Source organism: Somniosus microcephalus, chromosome 10 (assembly GCF_052327205.1).
Source record: "Somniosus microcephalus isolate GS21.2 chromosome 10, FLI_Smic_1.0, whole genome shotgun sequence".
In the NCBI taxonomy this organism is placed as follows: domain Eukaryota; kingdom Metazoa; phylum Chordata; class Chondrichthyes; order Squaliformes; family Somniosidae; genus Somniosus; species Somniosus microcephalus.
The window spans coordinates 48,126,829-48,143,048 of record NC_140996.1 but is presented as its reverse complement, the minus strand read 5'-3'; the positions used below and the strand labels follow the sequence as shown (position 1 = coordinate 48,143,048).

The 16,220-nt window shown below is 47.2% G+C and overlaps 1 pseudogene; it reads right to left on the bottom strand.

The window, feature by feature from the left end:
* Window positions 1-836: 836 nt before the first annotated feature.
* LOC147111504 (uncharacterized) lies at window positions 837-15,834 on the bottom strand (annotated as a pseudogene).
* Between the last annotated feature and the right edge of the window lie 386 nt (window positions 15,835-16,220).

The window sequence follows — 16,220 nt, the reverse complement described above, 5'->3', positions numbered from 1 at the left end:
TGCAAGACATGCCAGATCATCAACACAGATACCATCATCACACGTGAGGACACCACCCACCAGGTACATGGTACATACTCATGTGACTCGGCCAACATTGTCTACCTCATACGTTGCAGGAAAAGATGCCCCGGAGCATGGTACATCGGCGAGACCATGCAGACACTGTGACAACGGATGAACAGACACCGCGCAACAATCGCCAGGCAGGAGTATTCCCTCCCAGTCGGGGAACACTTCAGCAGTCAAGGACATTCAGCCTCCGATCTTCGGGTAAGCATTCTGCAAGGCGGCCTTCTAGACACATGACAACGCAAAATCGTCGAGCAGAAACTGATAGCCAAGGTCCGCACCCATGAGGACAGCCTGAACCGGGACCTTGGGTTCATGTCATGCTGCATGTAACCCCACCTGACGTAGGGTCATCCAGACTCGAGTCGTCGTTGGCTTTTCTCTCTACACAGATGCGGCCGGACCTGCTGTGATTTCCAGCAGAAAAAATGTTTCTTGTCTGTTTTTTGTTTTTCACACAGAGCCCAGCATCTGCAACATTTGACCCCTTGTGACCACACCTCATTTTTCTTTGATGTAATGTTTTCCTGACTGACCTGTTTGGACACCATTCACACCTTTGATTGCTGTGATTATCTCTCTGCTGAGGTGTGATAAATGGCAGTTAGAAAGATACCTGTAAACATCTGATATTATTCTCGGACTATATAAATTGTGTCTTTATGCATCTCTCCACTTCACCTGATGAAGGAACAGCGCTCCGAAAGCTTGTGATTTCAAATAAAGCTGTTGGACTGTAACCTAGTGTTGTGTGACTTCTTACATTAAGTGGGGGAGACTGCAGATGACCTTGCAGGACAACCTCGAGCAGCTCTGGTCATAGAAGCCCCGGCTGTAGTCTGCACCACCTCATCATGGGCGGCAGCAGTCTGTGCTGGCTGGATGACAGGCAGCAGCAAGGGCACAGGCGGAGTGGCAGTGGTGGAAGTACGAATGCTGTTATCCTGAGAGAGGATAGCAGGTTCCTGCTCCACAGACCCATTGCCACTCCTCCGGGGTGGTGCCTCAGCATTTCTAGCCACCTGTTGTGGGATAGATTGATGGGGTGCTGTGAGACCCTGCAAGCCCCTTTCCGCATTCGTAAACCCAGCCACAATGGCAGCTGTCTGAGCTCCAATGCAGCGCTGAGACATTGGGTCATTTCCGTCTGTACTGCAATGGAAGCTGTGCCATCGTCCATCACACGCAACATCCCAGTTGGGTCCCCAAGGTCTCTCATGGAGTTGCCCATCATTTGCATCCTGGAAATCATGGGACCCAAGCTCCATGCAAAGCCCCATGCAGTATTGGAGCTGGACTCTTCCATGCTCCTTGACAATGACCAGAAGCTTGCTGGCAGGTTTGCCATTGCACCAAGCATTTCTGTGTGCATGCCCATCACGTTTCTTCTGAACGCCGCCCCATCAAAGTCATTGTCTGTGTCCTGTGCAGCAGAACACGTGTGCGAACTCGCCCTCTGTCAAGCTGATACCCGAGCTACCCTTTCCCTCTGGCTTGGCTGCAGCCCACTCGTGCCTGATGACTCAACATGTGCAGATCCCACCGCTATGCTAACCCCCAAAGTCCACGCAGTGCCTGTTTCTGAGATGGTGCCTGTGAGTGTCAGATGCAATGACAGTGTGTCTTCTTCTCTTTCACTCTCCTCCTGCATCACTTTGGGGACTAGCTGTGATGGTGGGACTTCTTGGGTATCTGAAAGGAGAAAGGCACAAGGGTCGGGTTGTGGTCAGGATAGGGGGGAAAGCAAGATATCCATCAGCAACTTGTAAGCGAGAGGAGATTGTGGGATGAGGGGAAAGTGGGATGTGAGAAAAAGGATTAGGTATGAGAATACCGTCATCATCAGCAATGCTTTCAACTTCCCCGCTCGCCACGGACTCCGTGACTGCCCCTACAATGAACTCCAGCACTGCTTCCTCCAGCTCTGTCAGGTTCTGCAGACGGGCTTCCCCTCCATCCGTCTGCTGCTGCTCCCATTGGTTATGAGCCACCTTTGCCTGCAAGAGAAAGGAAAGTGCATCAGTGAGTGTGGTTGAATAGCTGGCAGTGTGTGCAAGGTGTGAGATGTGGGTGTGAGTCTTGCCACAGTGGCAAGTGTGTGAGGGTGTGAAATGTGGGTGTGAGTCCTGCCACAGTGGTAAGTGTGTAAGGGTGAAGTGAAGCTATGCTTGTGAGCTATGAGTGGTAATTGCTAGAGATTGTTGGTAGGTGAGTCATGGGGGTGTGGTGCATTGAGCAGTGCGTGAGGCTAGTTATGCAGATGGTGGGATACGGCATTTGATGGTGCATTCACTCACCTTGACCACCCGTGTGAGTCATTAAGCTTTTTTGTGGCACTGGACCCAGGTCCTGGGGACAACACTCGTCGCACTGACAACTTCAGTGATCTCCTCCCACAGCCTTCTGCTGGTCTGCCTTGAAGGCCTCCTGCCCCCCTATGGGTCGAGGACCTGACGGTGTCTTTGAACCCCCAGGACCAAGGCCTCTGGTGCACCATCAGAAAATTTTCTCGCCCTCAATTTTGGCTGTTGGGCGATTACAATTACAATGAGGTGCTTCTGCAACAAAGCTTCTCCCCTTTAAGTAGTGCAGAGTGCCAAGGCCAAATTTATTGGCCAGTAGACTGCACCCGACATTGGCCCCCTGTTCAGCGCTAATCCAATCAACAGCACATTTATCATTATTATGAGCAGGCAGCACAAATGTCGTGTGCTGCCTGCACCACTATGAATGGGCATTATCCAATTTCTAGGCCAATGTATTCAAAAATAAACTAATCACCCTTGTGCATTCCCTTAGTGCCCATCTTCCATGTGCCTTTGCCTATCCTAGTGATCCTATGAGGTGCTTCCCCGATAGCTGCAGCAGGGGTGGTGGAAGGCAGCTGACCGTCAGTTGAGCAGACTGCAGTTGGCCTTGGAGGGTGACCTCGAGTAGCTCTGGGCCTTGGCCTGGGCTGCAGCAGTCTGGACTGGCTGGCTGACAGCAACAGCAAGGTCACTGGTGGAGTGACAGGCATTGGAGCAGGAATGCTGTAAATCTGAGATAGGATAGCAGGTTCGTAATCCACAGAGCCACTGCCACTCTCCCGAGGTGATGCCTCAGCAATCTTAGTAATCTGTTGGAGAACAGAATGATGGAGTGCTGTGATGCCCTGGAAGCCCCTTTGAACAGTGGTATCCAGTGTCACAATGGTAGCAGCCTGAGCTTGCAAGGCAGCAGTCTGAGCTTCGACGACAGCAATCAGATTTTTGATGGCAGATGCTGGTGCTGAAATGGAAGCTGTGACATCGGTCATCAGATGCTGCATTAAGGTGGGTTCCACAGGTGTGCTGATGGCGGTGACTACCCATTCCATGTTGGAACGGATGGGCTCCAAGGGCTGTGCAAAATCCTGTGCCAAGTTGCTGCTGGACTCCTTCATGCTCCTTGACATTGTGTGCAGACTTTCTGGCAGGCTTCCCAGTGCACAAGCATTTGGTTATCAGCACCCATGAGCCTTCTTCTATGGCCTGGCCCATTGAAGTCCTCAGCTGACTCCTCTGCAGCAGAACTAGTGTGCGACCTTGTCCTCCGGTGAGCTGGCATTTGTGCTATCTTTTGCCCCCAGCCTGGTTCCTGCGCACATAGACCTGGTGTCTCAGCATGTGCACATCCCTCCTCTATCCTAGCCTCTAAAATATACTCAGTATCAGTCTCTGAGCTGATGGCTGCATGTGTAAGATCTAGTGACAGTGCCTCCTCATCTTCACTATCATCTTCATCTTCCTCCTCTGACTGGAAAGGTTACAGTTCTTGGGTATCTGAAATGAAAAAGAGACAAGGGTTGGGTTGTGGTGAGGGGAGAAGAGTAACTGAGAAGTGCCTGCTTACACATTCTTCAGCTTGTGAATCAGAAGAGACTGTAGTTTGATGGAGAATTGGGATGAGAGAAGGAAGATTAGGTATGCAGATAACCTCATCGTCAATCCCTCCAGCACCCCCTGTGGCTACAACCTCAGAAATGCCTCATCCCATGATAGCCAGCTCTGTCTAATCAATAGGTGTTTACACATGCAGGCATGCTTGTCCTCCTCCAGTTTTTTGCTGCTGCCTCCTGTTACACACCACCTTCTCCAGCAAGAAAGAGGGAAGTATGCCAGTGTGTATCATGCAAGATGATTGAGTGATGTGGTTGTCATGGTTGAATAGTATGCAAGTGTGTGTGAGCTGAGAGTTGTGTGTGTGAGGGTATTAACAGTGCTAAGTGTGTGAGGGTGAGGTAAAGCCTATGAATTTTAGGGTTGAGTACTGATTGATAGAGATTATTGGTAGGTGGGTGATCTGGGCGTAGTTTATTGAGCAATGGCTGAGGCTAGTGGTGCAGTTGGTAGGATATGCCATTTGAAGAAAGAACGCAATCAACTCATGTCAGGTTGTTATCTTCTTCTTGCACTGCACTATATTCTTGGAACAATACTCCTGTCATTGACCTCCGGCACTATCTCTTCCCACTGCCTCCTGAGCATATGTTTGGAGGTTGTCCTGGCCTCCTGTGGATACAGGATGGCATTCCTTTTCTCCACCTCTTGCACCAAGCCCTCCAGTGCATTATATGAAAAACTTGGTGTACTCTCTCTCGTAAGTTCAGCCATTCCTCAAAGTATCATAGCACAGATTCACTTTTCAAAAAACTCCCACCACTTCTTGCAGCCACAGTGCACCTCCCCTTTAACAGGTGCAGGCTGACTTTAAGTAGCGCTAGCCACTCGCGATATTGGGCCCCCTGCTGATGAATGCAGCCAGTGAACAGCGCGGGTCGCACTGGCTGCACGCAGTAATCATTTTAAACAGCAGGCAGCATGAATTTAACATACTACCTGCAACTCAATGAATGGGGAAGGGTTAATCGCGTACTGCGATCATCACACCCCTTTTCAGGGGTTAGCCAATTTACCCCCCCCCGCCAAATATTTCTACTTTTTCAGATATTGAGATCCAGAATAAAGATGGGAGTATACGGTAATGTTTTAACAATATATTTTACATTTAAAAATAGGTGAATGTGTTTATTACAAGTCCTGCAGCCAGGAGGTAAATAGATTTATACTTACTGTAACATTTGCATACTGAATTATCATTGGCCCGCAGGCATCTGCAAGGAATACCTATTATATTCACATGCGATCACATGCTGAGTTGTCATTGGCCTGCAGGCATCTGTAAGGACTGCTATTGTTTAGAAGACTCAGAGGGTCCTGGCTCCATCTTGCACACACGGTGCTGTACTGCTGTGAGTCAGATCAGACCTGATGCTTCATTAAAATAGTTTAAACTGTAATACTCCGTTGTCCTGCAATTTATTATTTTTGTACAAAGTGTGCAAAACAAGACATGGTGTCAGAGCAGGGATTTGAAATGGACATCGTTGGAGCTCCCTTACCTCGAATGAATTGGGAATCTTTGAACTTACATAGAGAATGGTGCAAGTTCAAGCAACACGTGGAATTGATGTTCTCGGGTCCACTGAAAAGCAAAGGGGAGGAAGAAAGATGCAGTTACCTACTCCTGTGGATCGAAGAAAAAGGGAGACATTTTTAACACATGGTCTCTCACCGCGGATGAAGCAAAGGTACTGAAAAGTTATTTTGACCATTTTGAAGCATATGTGATGCCAAAGACAAATATGATATTCGCTAGGTGCAAGTTTCAGGAGAAAGTACAAGGAGCTAGTGAGTCGTTTGAACAGTTCGTGACTGAGTTAAAACTGCTGGTAAAAGACTGTGTATATGCAGATAAAGATGAGATGGTCAGAGACCACATTTCGTTTGGAATACATTCAGCTAAAATGAGAGAGAAACTTTTGAACGTTGGGTCCGGGCTAATGCTGGACAAAGCTATTGACATGGCTAGATCGCACGAGATAGCCCAAGCACAGTTGAAAACCATAACTGGCGCCACGAGCAGCTCGAGTGAACAGACAGTGCATGCAGTTAATAGACACACACCAAAGAACACTGCCCAGAGAGCGTGTTTCAGAACAGAAAGAACAGCAAGAGTTCTAAAAATCGGCGAAACAGACATAAAACGCTTCAAAAACTGTGGATATTGTGGAAACAACTGGCATGGAGAAAAGGAGTACTGCCTTGCCAAAGGAAGGCAATGTACTAAATGTGGTAAACGGAACCACTTTGCTAAAGTTTGCAAGCCTGTTTTCGGAAAAGCAGTACACACAATGAGTGACAGCCAAATGCCAGATAGAGAGCCAAATGCAGAGGAACTGTTTATTGATTCTGTGTCACAGAAAAAACAGATTTCATGGACTGAGCAAGCCTATGCCGATATTGAGATAGGAAAACAGGGCAAAGAGCTTAAGTTTAAACTAGACACTGGATCTCAGGTTAACATAATTCCTCTGAGTGAGTATCACAGCTTGAAGGATGAGTGTGAGCTACAGCCCAACTCACGCAGACTGACCGGCTATGGAGGTGAGCAGCTCATTGTAAAAGGCTCATGCGTGATGAAATGCAAGTACAAAGAAAGCGGCATGATATTGAACTTTTACATTATTGACACTCAAGCACCTCCAGTGCTAGGTCTAAAGGCATGTTTAGACATGGACCTCATCAAGCTAATGCTATCATTGACAGCACCAGTTGAGTAGCAGACAGTCATGGCGCAGTTTGCTGATGTTTTCAAAGAAACCGGACTATTCCCAGGTGAATGCACTATTCACCTTAACCCAGCAGCAACCCCTGTGGTTTGCCCACTGAGAAGGATACGCCTTGCTCTACGTAGTCACCTGAAGGAGGAGCTGCAGAGCATGGAGAATACAGAAATCATCGTCCGGGAAACAGAACCGACAGAGTGGGTCAACGCGTTAGTAGTGGTTGAGAAACCACATACAGGCAAGCTCAGAGTCTGTCTCGACCCCAGAGATTTGAACAAGGCTATCAAACACCCTCACTACCCTTTACCAATGCTAGATGACATCACACCCAAGCTAGTGGGAGCACGTTACTTCAGTGTAATGGACGCACGATCAGGATACTGGACTATCAAGCTCACGGAAGAGTCATCTAAACTAACAACGTTCAACACACCATTTGGACGCTACCGATTTCTGCATTTACCAGTTGGTCTTATCTCAGCTCAGGATGAATTCCAGCAGAAGATCGACGAAACCTATGAAGGCCTCGACAAAGTAGTCACAATCGTAGACGACATCCTCATCTATGGCAGGAATAGAGAGGAACATGACAGGAACCTCCGTGCGATGCTACAAAGATAACTGGAGGAAGGTATCCTGCTCAACCCCGAGAAAAGCATAATCGGATCCACCGAGATCAGTTATTTCGGGCATCGCCTCTCAACTGATGGCGTTAAGCCGGATCCAGAGAAAATCTCATCCATCAAGAAGATGGAGCCACTGAAGAACCGCGCAGAGCTAGAGACAGTAATAGGCATGGTTAACTACTTAGCCAAGTTTGCCCCGAGCCTCTCCAAAATCAATGCACCTATGCGTCAGTTGCACAAACAATCCAATGAGTTCCTGTGGGACAAACAACATGACACAGCATTTCAGAAAATGAAAGACCTAATCACCAGAGAACCAGGACCAGTTCTTGCCTACTTCAACCCCAACAAAGAGCTCAGACTACAAATGGTTCCGTCAAAGTACGGACTAGGTGCAGCATTACTGCAAGAAGGAAAGCCCATCGGCTACGCTTCCAGATCTCTCACAGACAGTGAAATCAACTTTGCTCAAATCGAGAAAGAGCTATATGCAATTCCGTTTGGATGTAAGCATTTCCACCAGTACGTCTATGGCCGACAAGTCATTGTGGAATCCGACCACAAGCCCCTCAAGTCAATCATGAGGAAACCACTAACCGCAGCCCCAGCAAGGCTACAGAGAATGATCCTTCAGCTTCAGAAGTACGACTTCACAATCATTCAAATCAATCAAATCAAATCAAATCAACTTTTATTGTCATTGTTAGTGCACAAGTGCAGTACAACGAAATGTAGGCTTACGGCTCCCGAGAGTGTACATTTGGATTAAGACATTTAAACATTCAACATACATTTGGCTTGTAGTATATTAACATAAACACAACCATAACCATAATAAATAATAATAATTCACCGTCCAGGCAGACATTCCTGTCGCAGGCACACTCTCCAGAAAGTCTCTTAGCTACCACGACAGCAGCCTCAGTGAAGGCATGGATGTGCAGGTGCACATGGTGTACAACAGCTTACCTGTGAGTGACACAAAACTGAAGGAGATCTGAGCAGGAACAGAGAAAGATGCACAACTCACACTGCTGAGCAAAGTCATACATGAAGGATGGCCTGAGGAAAGGAGGAAATGCCCTCAGAGCATATCTGAATTCTGGAACCACAGAGACGAAATGTCACAAATCAACGGAATTGTCTTCAAAGGGGAGAAAATCATCATTCCTACTTGTCTCAGAGAAGAGATGTTGACAAAAATTCATGCTGGACATATGGGCATGGATAAATGCAAACAAAGAGCACGTGACATTGGCCCAGTAATTCGGGTCCCAACGCGTGAGTACGGACGGAGTACCCACGCGTGGACCTGATGGAAGTGCTGGTTTCTTGCATGCACTACGCATGCGCGGTAAACCGGCATTTCCGAACCTCTGAACCAAGGGGTTCAGAGGTCAAACGCGTGCGTGCAGGAGTCTGCGCGTGCGCGTTGAACTTTCGTCTTTTTTACAGGTTTGCCCGTGCGTGAAGGCCTCAACATTTTACGAATGAAAAAAGCAGACGTAAGGGCTTCATTTTAAAAGGTAAGTGGTCTATTAATTAAAATTAGAACATTTTTTCCACAGGTTTATTATTTTTAAAGACTTTACAGTAAGGTAAGTGTATTTTTAGCCCCGATTTTTTATAAAATTATTTTTTTCAAAATTTAAAATTATTGTTTATAATAGTTTTTTAAAGTTAATTATAGTTCATTTAAGTAGTGCTGTTGTGTCTGTGTGTTGATAGAGACACTGAAGACAGGAATTGGTTTGATAGGTGTTTACTAAACAAAGTCAGGAGGGGAACTAACGGATACAACACAATACTCAGGCTTATATAGCCGAGTGACCATTACAGTACACATGGGGCTCTTAAAGGCACATACACTATAATTCCTCCCCTTTTAGCTAACCAGTACATAATATTTTAAGTAATTATTAATTACATGTTACAAGAAAAATAATCTATACATTGCTGCAGTTAATTAATTATAAGTCAGTCTCTCTGGAGGCTTCCTGACTCGGTCCGGATAACGCCTCGGTGGTGTAGTAGTTTCTGGTGGTGTAGTAGGTTCTTTTGGCAAGGCTGATTCGGCTTGAATGCCAGTGTCGGGTTCATCGGGTTCCAGTATCACTGGATCGGAGGTAGATATGGGTATCTCTACTTCATTGTTAGGCGTATAGAGTTGTGGTGTAGGTTGTCCCTTTTCGGATGACTCTATGATTTGGTCAGCATGGCGCCTTATTATGCTTTCTCCGATGTCCACGGTATACATCAGCGGTCCTAGTCGTGTGCAGATAGTTCCAGGCTGTCATTTCTCGGTACAGTAGTCCCGGGCCAAAACTTGTTGACCTATCTGGAAGGTTCTAGTTGGCCTTTCATTCATGCCTTGAAATTACGGTTCTCCACGTCCCTTCTGATGTTGGGCTTGATCAAATCCAGCCGGCATCTTAGGCTTCTATTGAAGAACATCATGGCGGGAGTTTGGTTTGTAACCATATGTGTTGCATTCCTGTATGCGAACAAGAAGTTATCCACCTTGTGCTGAAGTTTTATGTCTTCATTACCCATGGCCTTTATGGCCTTCTTGAAGGTCTGGACAAACCTTTCAGCCAATCCATTGGTGGTGGGATGGTATGGGGCGGACGTGTAGTGCTTAACCCCATTGTTTGTTAAGATCTTCCTGAATTCTTCGGACACAAATTGCGGTCCATTATCAGAACAGATCTGTTCCGGCAGCCCATTCCTGGCAAATATGGTCCTTAATACTGTGATGGTTTTTTCCGTGGTGGTGGAGGACATCTTTATTACATCCGGCCACTTGGAGTGTGCATCAACTGCGATTAAGAACATTGAGTCCATAAATGGACCAGCAAAGTCGATGTGTACCCTTTGCCAGGGAGATGAGGGCCACTCCCATGGATATAGAGGAGCTTGGGGTGGAGCGTTTTGGATCTTCTGACATCCTAGGCAGCTCTTGGTCATTTCTTCGATGTCTCCATCGATACCTGGCCACCATACAAACACTCTGGCTAGGTTCTTCATTTTCACTCCACCCAGATGCCCCTCGTGAAGCTCCTTTAGCACTTTATCCTGGCGTTTGGGTGGAATCACCACTCTGGATCCACACATCAAGGTTCCTCGGCACACTGACAGCTGTTCTCTTCTTTGCGAGAATGCTGGCAACAGTGGTTCGCCATGTGCTGGCCATCCCTTCACCGTTAAGTCGTAGACTCGTGAGAGAGTCGGGTCATTTCTCGTTTCCTTTTCAATGGCAGAATTTGTTACTGGTAGACATTCCACTATGGTTGAGTGGAACATCTCCACTGGGTCTACTGTAGGTGCCTCTTCTACCGTTGGCAACGGTAGGCGCGATAAACCGTCAGCATTCCCATGCTGTTTTGATCCTTTGTATTCTATGTTGTATTGGTGTGCCCCTAGAAAAAGGGACCACCTCTGTAGCCTTTACGCTGTCATAATGGGAACACCTTTTTCAGGGTTGAATATGGAGATGAGGGGTTGATGGTCAGTCAACAAGGTAAGTTTTTGCCCGTGTAGGTAATGGTTGAATTTCTTCACTCCCCATACCAGGCTGAGTGCTTCCCTGTCGATTTGGGCATAGTTACGCTCAGCTGAGTTCAATGAGCGTGACGCAAAAGCTATCGGCCGTTCCGAGCCATCAGGGAATTTACGCGATAATACTACTCCTATGCCATAAGGGGATGCATCACACCCCAGTCTGATTGGCAGTGATGGGTTGTAATGAGCCAAAACTTCATTGGACGTGATTAAGTCTTTGCATTTATGGAAGGCACGTTTACAGTCTTCGCTCCATTTCCAAATTACTCCTGTTTGTAGCAGTTCATTAAGAGGGTGTAGAAGAGTTGATAAGTTCGGTAAAAATTGATGATAGTAATTTATTAATCCCAGGAACGACCTTAATTGTGAAACATTTTCAGGTGCTGGGGCTTTTATGACCGCTTCAATTTTTTCAGGTGACTTATGCAACCCTTCCTTATTAATTATGTGGCCACAATATGATATTTGATTTTGGAAAAATTCGCACTTGGGGCGATTTGCTCGTAGGCCCCGTTCTCTCAGCCTAGTGAGCACCTGCTCCAAATTGGCAAGGTGCTCGTTGTCGTTTTCTCCTGTTACAAGGATGTTGTCTAGGTAGCATTGAGTCCCCGGAATCCCTTGGAGGACTTGCTCCATAGCTCTTTGCCAGATAGCTGGAGCGGATGCTACTCCAAAAACCAGTCGATTGTGCTGGTACAGCCCTTTGTGTGTATTTATCGTGAGATATTTTTTAGAGGCCTCTTCAACCTCCATCTGTAGATATGCCTGTGCCAAGTCAATTTTGGTGAAACGTTTCCCTCCGGATAGTGAGGCGAAAATATCTTCTATCCTCGGAAGAGGATACTGTACCGTGTGAAGGACCGGGTTTACAGTCACCTTGAAGTCTCCACAGATGCGAATTTTTCTCTGTTCTTCAGATTTATCATTCTTCAATGCTTTCTTCATGACTGGGACGATGGGTGTTGCCCACTCGCTCCAATCTATTTTAGATAATACGCCTGCCTTTTCCAAATTCTCCAGCTCTGCCTCGACTGCTGGACGAATTGCATATGGCACCGGTCTTGCCTTAAAAAACTTGGGAATTGCTGCATCTTCCACTTTTATTGAGGATGTGATGCCTTTCAAGGTTCCTAGGGCTAGATTTTCAGTATAGACAGTTTTGGGGCGCTAACCTTAGCGCCCGCCCGAAGTTAGCGCCCGCCCCAAAGTAGCGCCCCGTTGCCGGAAATTCAGTGGCTTCGCCCTAAGAGGTTGGTGGAGCGCTAAAAGAGGCGTTCCACTACTATCTTTAGGCGCTAAGCCGGCGGTGCAGAGCGCAACACCCGAGCTCGGGCGCAGCGCACGGCAGACACTCTGGTGCCAGTGAGCTCTTAAAGGGGAAGGGTGCATGTGTTTTTTTCAAAGGCAGAGTCTGGGGGGGAAAACAGCAGGAGGAGGAGGAGGAGGAGGAGGAGGAGGAGGAGGAGGAGATGATGATGATGATGATGATGCACCGTTCACAACAACACACTGGATCCTTCCACACAACACATGCAGAATGCCTTTTATAGTGCAGGAGGAGTGCCCTTTAATTTGCGCTCCCCAGGGTGTGTTGCGTTCCATTTTACAAATGCTCTGGGCGCCAGCCGCACAATGGGGCGGTCCGACTGAAGTTTGGATTTGGGGCGGCCAAAGGGCGTTGCACGAGGATGTGACGTCATTTTCTGCGCGCGCATCCGGGCGGCCGCTAAACTTTGCGCCGGCGCTAACGGGCAACTTAATTTGAGGCGGGGCGCAAACTGCGCTGCGCCCGGGCGCTACACGCATAGCGCCCGAAAATCACTTCTCTTAAGGCGCTAACTGCTGGCGCAAGCAACTGAAAATCTAGCCCCTAGTTTCTCTTGAATCACTTCCTTGGCGTTGGCCAAGATGTCTTTTAATCGTTCAGGTATGACGTCATCATCATTTTTTTCCTTACTGGTCACCGTCAGTGCCTGAATGGAGTGCCAGTCTAATCGTATTTTCCTGATCCATTCACGGCCCAACAGCAGTGGACCACCATCTTGTAGAACGTATAAATACAACTTCTGTATTTCTTTGCCGTTGTATACAACAGGCACCCTTATTTTTCCTTTGGGGTATACTTTCTGCCCCATATATGTTTTCAAGATAATGGATGTGTCTTTTAAAGGTATATGCGGAAATAGCCGCTCGTAATCCCGTCGATTTATGACGGTCAGAGCTGATCCTGTATCTAGCTCCATTTTAACTGGGGACCCTGCTATTGTGAGGGTAACCCAAATGGTCTGGTAATCTTCTTTGGCAATTACATTATGTAATTTGAGAGAGCTTAGTCTCTTGTTCCCGGAGTCGCTATCGCTTTTCTGGTCTTCGGAGCTACTCTCCGTCATCATTTGTATCTTTCTGTGCTTTTCCTTATTGATTTTTTCCTTTTCGTGGATTTTTTGTTTCCAGATCGGCATACACGTGTAATGTGTCCCATCTTTCCGCATTGCCTGCATGCTTTTTCCTTGAACCAGCAGTCCCTCTGGTCATGGCTGGATCTGCCGCAGCGATAACATCTCTCGAAACCCCTTGTCATTTCATGGGTGCCGAAGTCTTGTGGCTTTTGCTGTATCTCTGCAGCTCCTCATGCACTGAAAGCCTTGTCCAGTGTTAAATCATTCTCAGAAAGTAGCTTTTTTTGTGTTCCTACACTTAGGAGACCGCAGACGAATTTGTCTCGTAGAGAATCTGCCAGTCCTGCCTCGAATTGGCAGTGTAGGGTATCAACAATCTCCTTAAAATTCTTGTCCATCGGTTCGGCTGGAGTGATTAAGTTTCGTAACAGCTTGTATGTCTTTGCGCCCATTAGATTTAGAAGTACTGAAGCTTTTTTTTCATCTTCTATTCCATTTGCGGTGCAATATACCTCCACTCTTTCCACATATGTGGTCCAATCCTCTATCTCGTTATCAAAAGCATCAATATTGTCAGAATTAGGCATCTTAGAAAAGATATGGCGCTTCCCGCACTTTTCTTTCTTTTCTGCAGAAAAGATATGGTGCTTCCCGTGCTTTCCCGCCGCTGCTGCCGATGACAATGCTATTTCCCGCGGTTTCCGTTCTTTTTAATTTATTTATTTATTTACAGTTGGAGACTCGTTCCCGCCGGACTCTCTCTCTAGGTCTGAACGCCGACCTGCTTGCAGTGCCGGCCATCTCCCGAGTGCTCCCTCCCCATCTGTTACTGCTTGCCTCCGCTTTTGCTGCTTGGCCCAGCTGTAGAGCCAGCCGCTGGAGCCCCAGCCTGATGCCCAGGAAGGATTACCACAGTACCTGCCACCAGCTTGGCCAGCTGGTGAAACAACAGCTTCTTTCACTTCTTGATTCTTCTGGACGCCAGAGGAATCGATGTCCTTGAGGTGCTGCCGAATTGTAGGTAAGGCCGTTTCCACTTCGTCGCCACTGTTGTGTCTGTGTGTTGATAGAGACACTGAAAACAGGAGTTGGTTCGATAGGTGTTTACTAAACAAAGTCTGGAGGGGAACTAACGGATACAACACAATACTCAGGCTTATATAGCCGAGTGGCCATTACCGGCATTACAGTACACATGGGGCTCTTAAAGGCACATACACTACAATTGCGATGTTTTTTAAAATTTTATTTCAAGTTTAAGTACTGTTTTGGGCGCCCGGAGTTTTCACGAGTTTGACAGTTCTTACTATCAAACTCATGAATGAACTTTTGCAACCTCCAATTGGTTGCCCAGTGCTTACGTGATCCCAGCCAACTCATCAAATTAACTACGCCGCTGGATCACGCAAGCACAGTGCGCCGGGAGCTGAACCGGGCCACAGAGAGGAAATGCAAGCAGGCCCAGGCTTCAACTGTCGGCGCGCTATGTAAGTGTAGGTCAGGGGCTTGCACCCGCGGGAAGCCCCCGACACCAATTTCTGGGCCATTATGTTTTGGCCCGGAATGTGCAAACACATTGAGGATATTGTCGGAAAATGTTCCACTTGTCTAGAACGCCGCCCATCAAATGTCAAAAAGCCCATTATACCTCACCGTATCCCAGACAGGCCCTGGCAGGTCGCGGTAACGGATTTGTTCACATGGAACAACGAGGACTACATAGTGACTGTTGATTACTACAGCAGATTTTTTGAATTGGACAAGCTTCACAGCACCACATCTGCAGCTGTGATCCACAAGCTAAAGGCAGCCTTTGCCAGGCATGGCATGGTAGAGACTTTAGTCTCAGACAATGGCCCCCAATACAAATCAAAAGATGTCGAGTTGTTTGCCAAGGCATGGGATTTCACACATGTCACATCAAGCCCACATTACCCTCAAAGTAATGGCCTTGCTGAAAAAACTCTCCAGATTGCAAAAACACTCATGGACAAAGCCAAAGCTGACAAAAGAGACCCCTACATCAGTCTCCTTGAGTACCGCAACACTCCGGTTGACAACTTCACGTCACCAGCACAGCTGTTGATGAGCCGTAGACTTCACTCAATCCTTCCAAGCACCAACCAGCAGCTGCAGCCAGAGGTCGTCAGCTGCAAGGAAATGCATGCAAAACGTGTACAGAGACAGCAACACTAAAAGAGATACTATGACAGGTCAACTAGACTACTGCCGCCGCTGCACAATGGAGAATCCGTCAGAACCCAGGAGCATGACTACTGGAAGCCAGCAGTCATCATCCAGCCAGCTGACACTGAGCGATCATATCACATCCACACCCCAGAAGGACAGGTGTACCGCCGCAATTGCAGGCACCTCCTGAACACCAAGGAACAACACCGTCATTCCAACGAGAGGATCAGTGCAACAGAGTGTGATGAACAGAGCAATACACAAAACACATCATACTTACCTGAACCCAAACCTGAACCTGAACTGTTGACCATTTCAGGAGCATGCTCAGTTCCATACCACACAAGGTCGGGACGAGAGGTCAAGCCTAGAGTTATCCTTGACTTGTGAACTGTCAAAGGGTGTAGGCGGATCGCTGCCATACAAAAAAACTGTACATCGTTATTGAAACGTTGAGATGTTTTCAGTGCTAGTTAAATGCTGACTTTACTTATATGTTGATGCTACTGAGAACATTCTGTAGAAGAAAGGTTCAAAAGTAATGCATAACATTTTTCTTTTAAAATAAAGGGGATGTAACATTTGCATACTGAATTATCATTGGCCCGCAGGCATCTGCAAGGAATACCTATTATATTCACATGTGATCACATGCTGAGTTGTCATTGGCCTGCAGGCATCTGTAAGGACTGCTATTGTTTAGAAGACCCAGGGGGTCCTGAC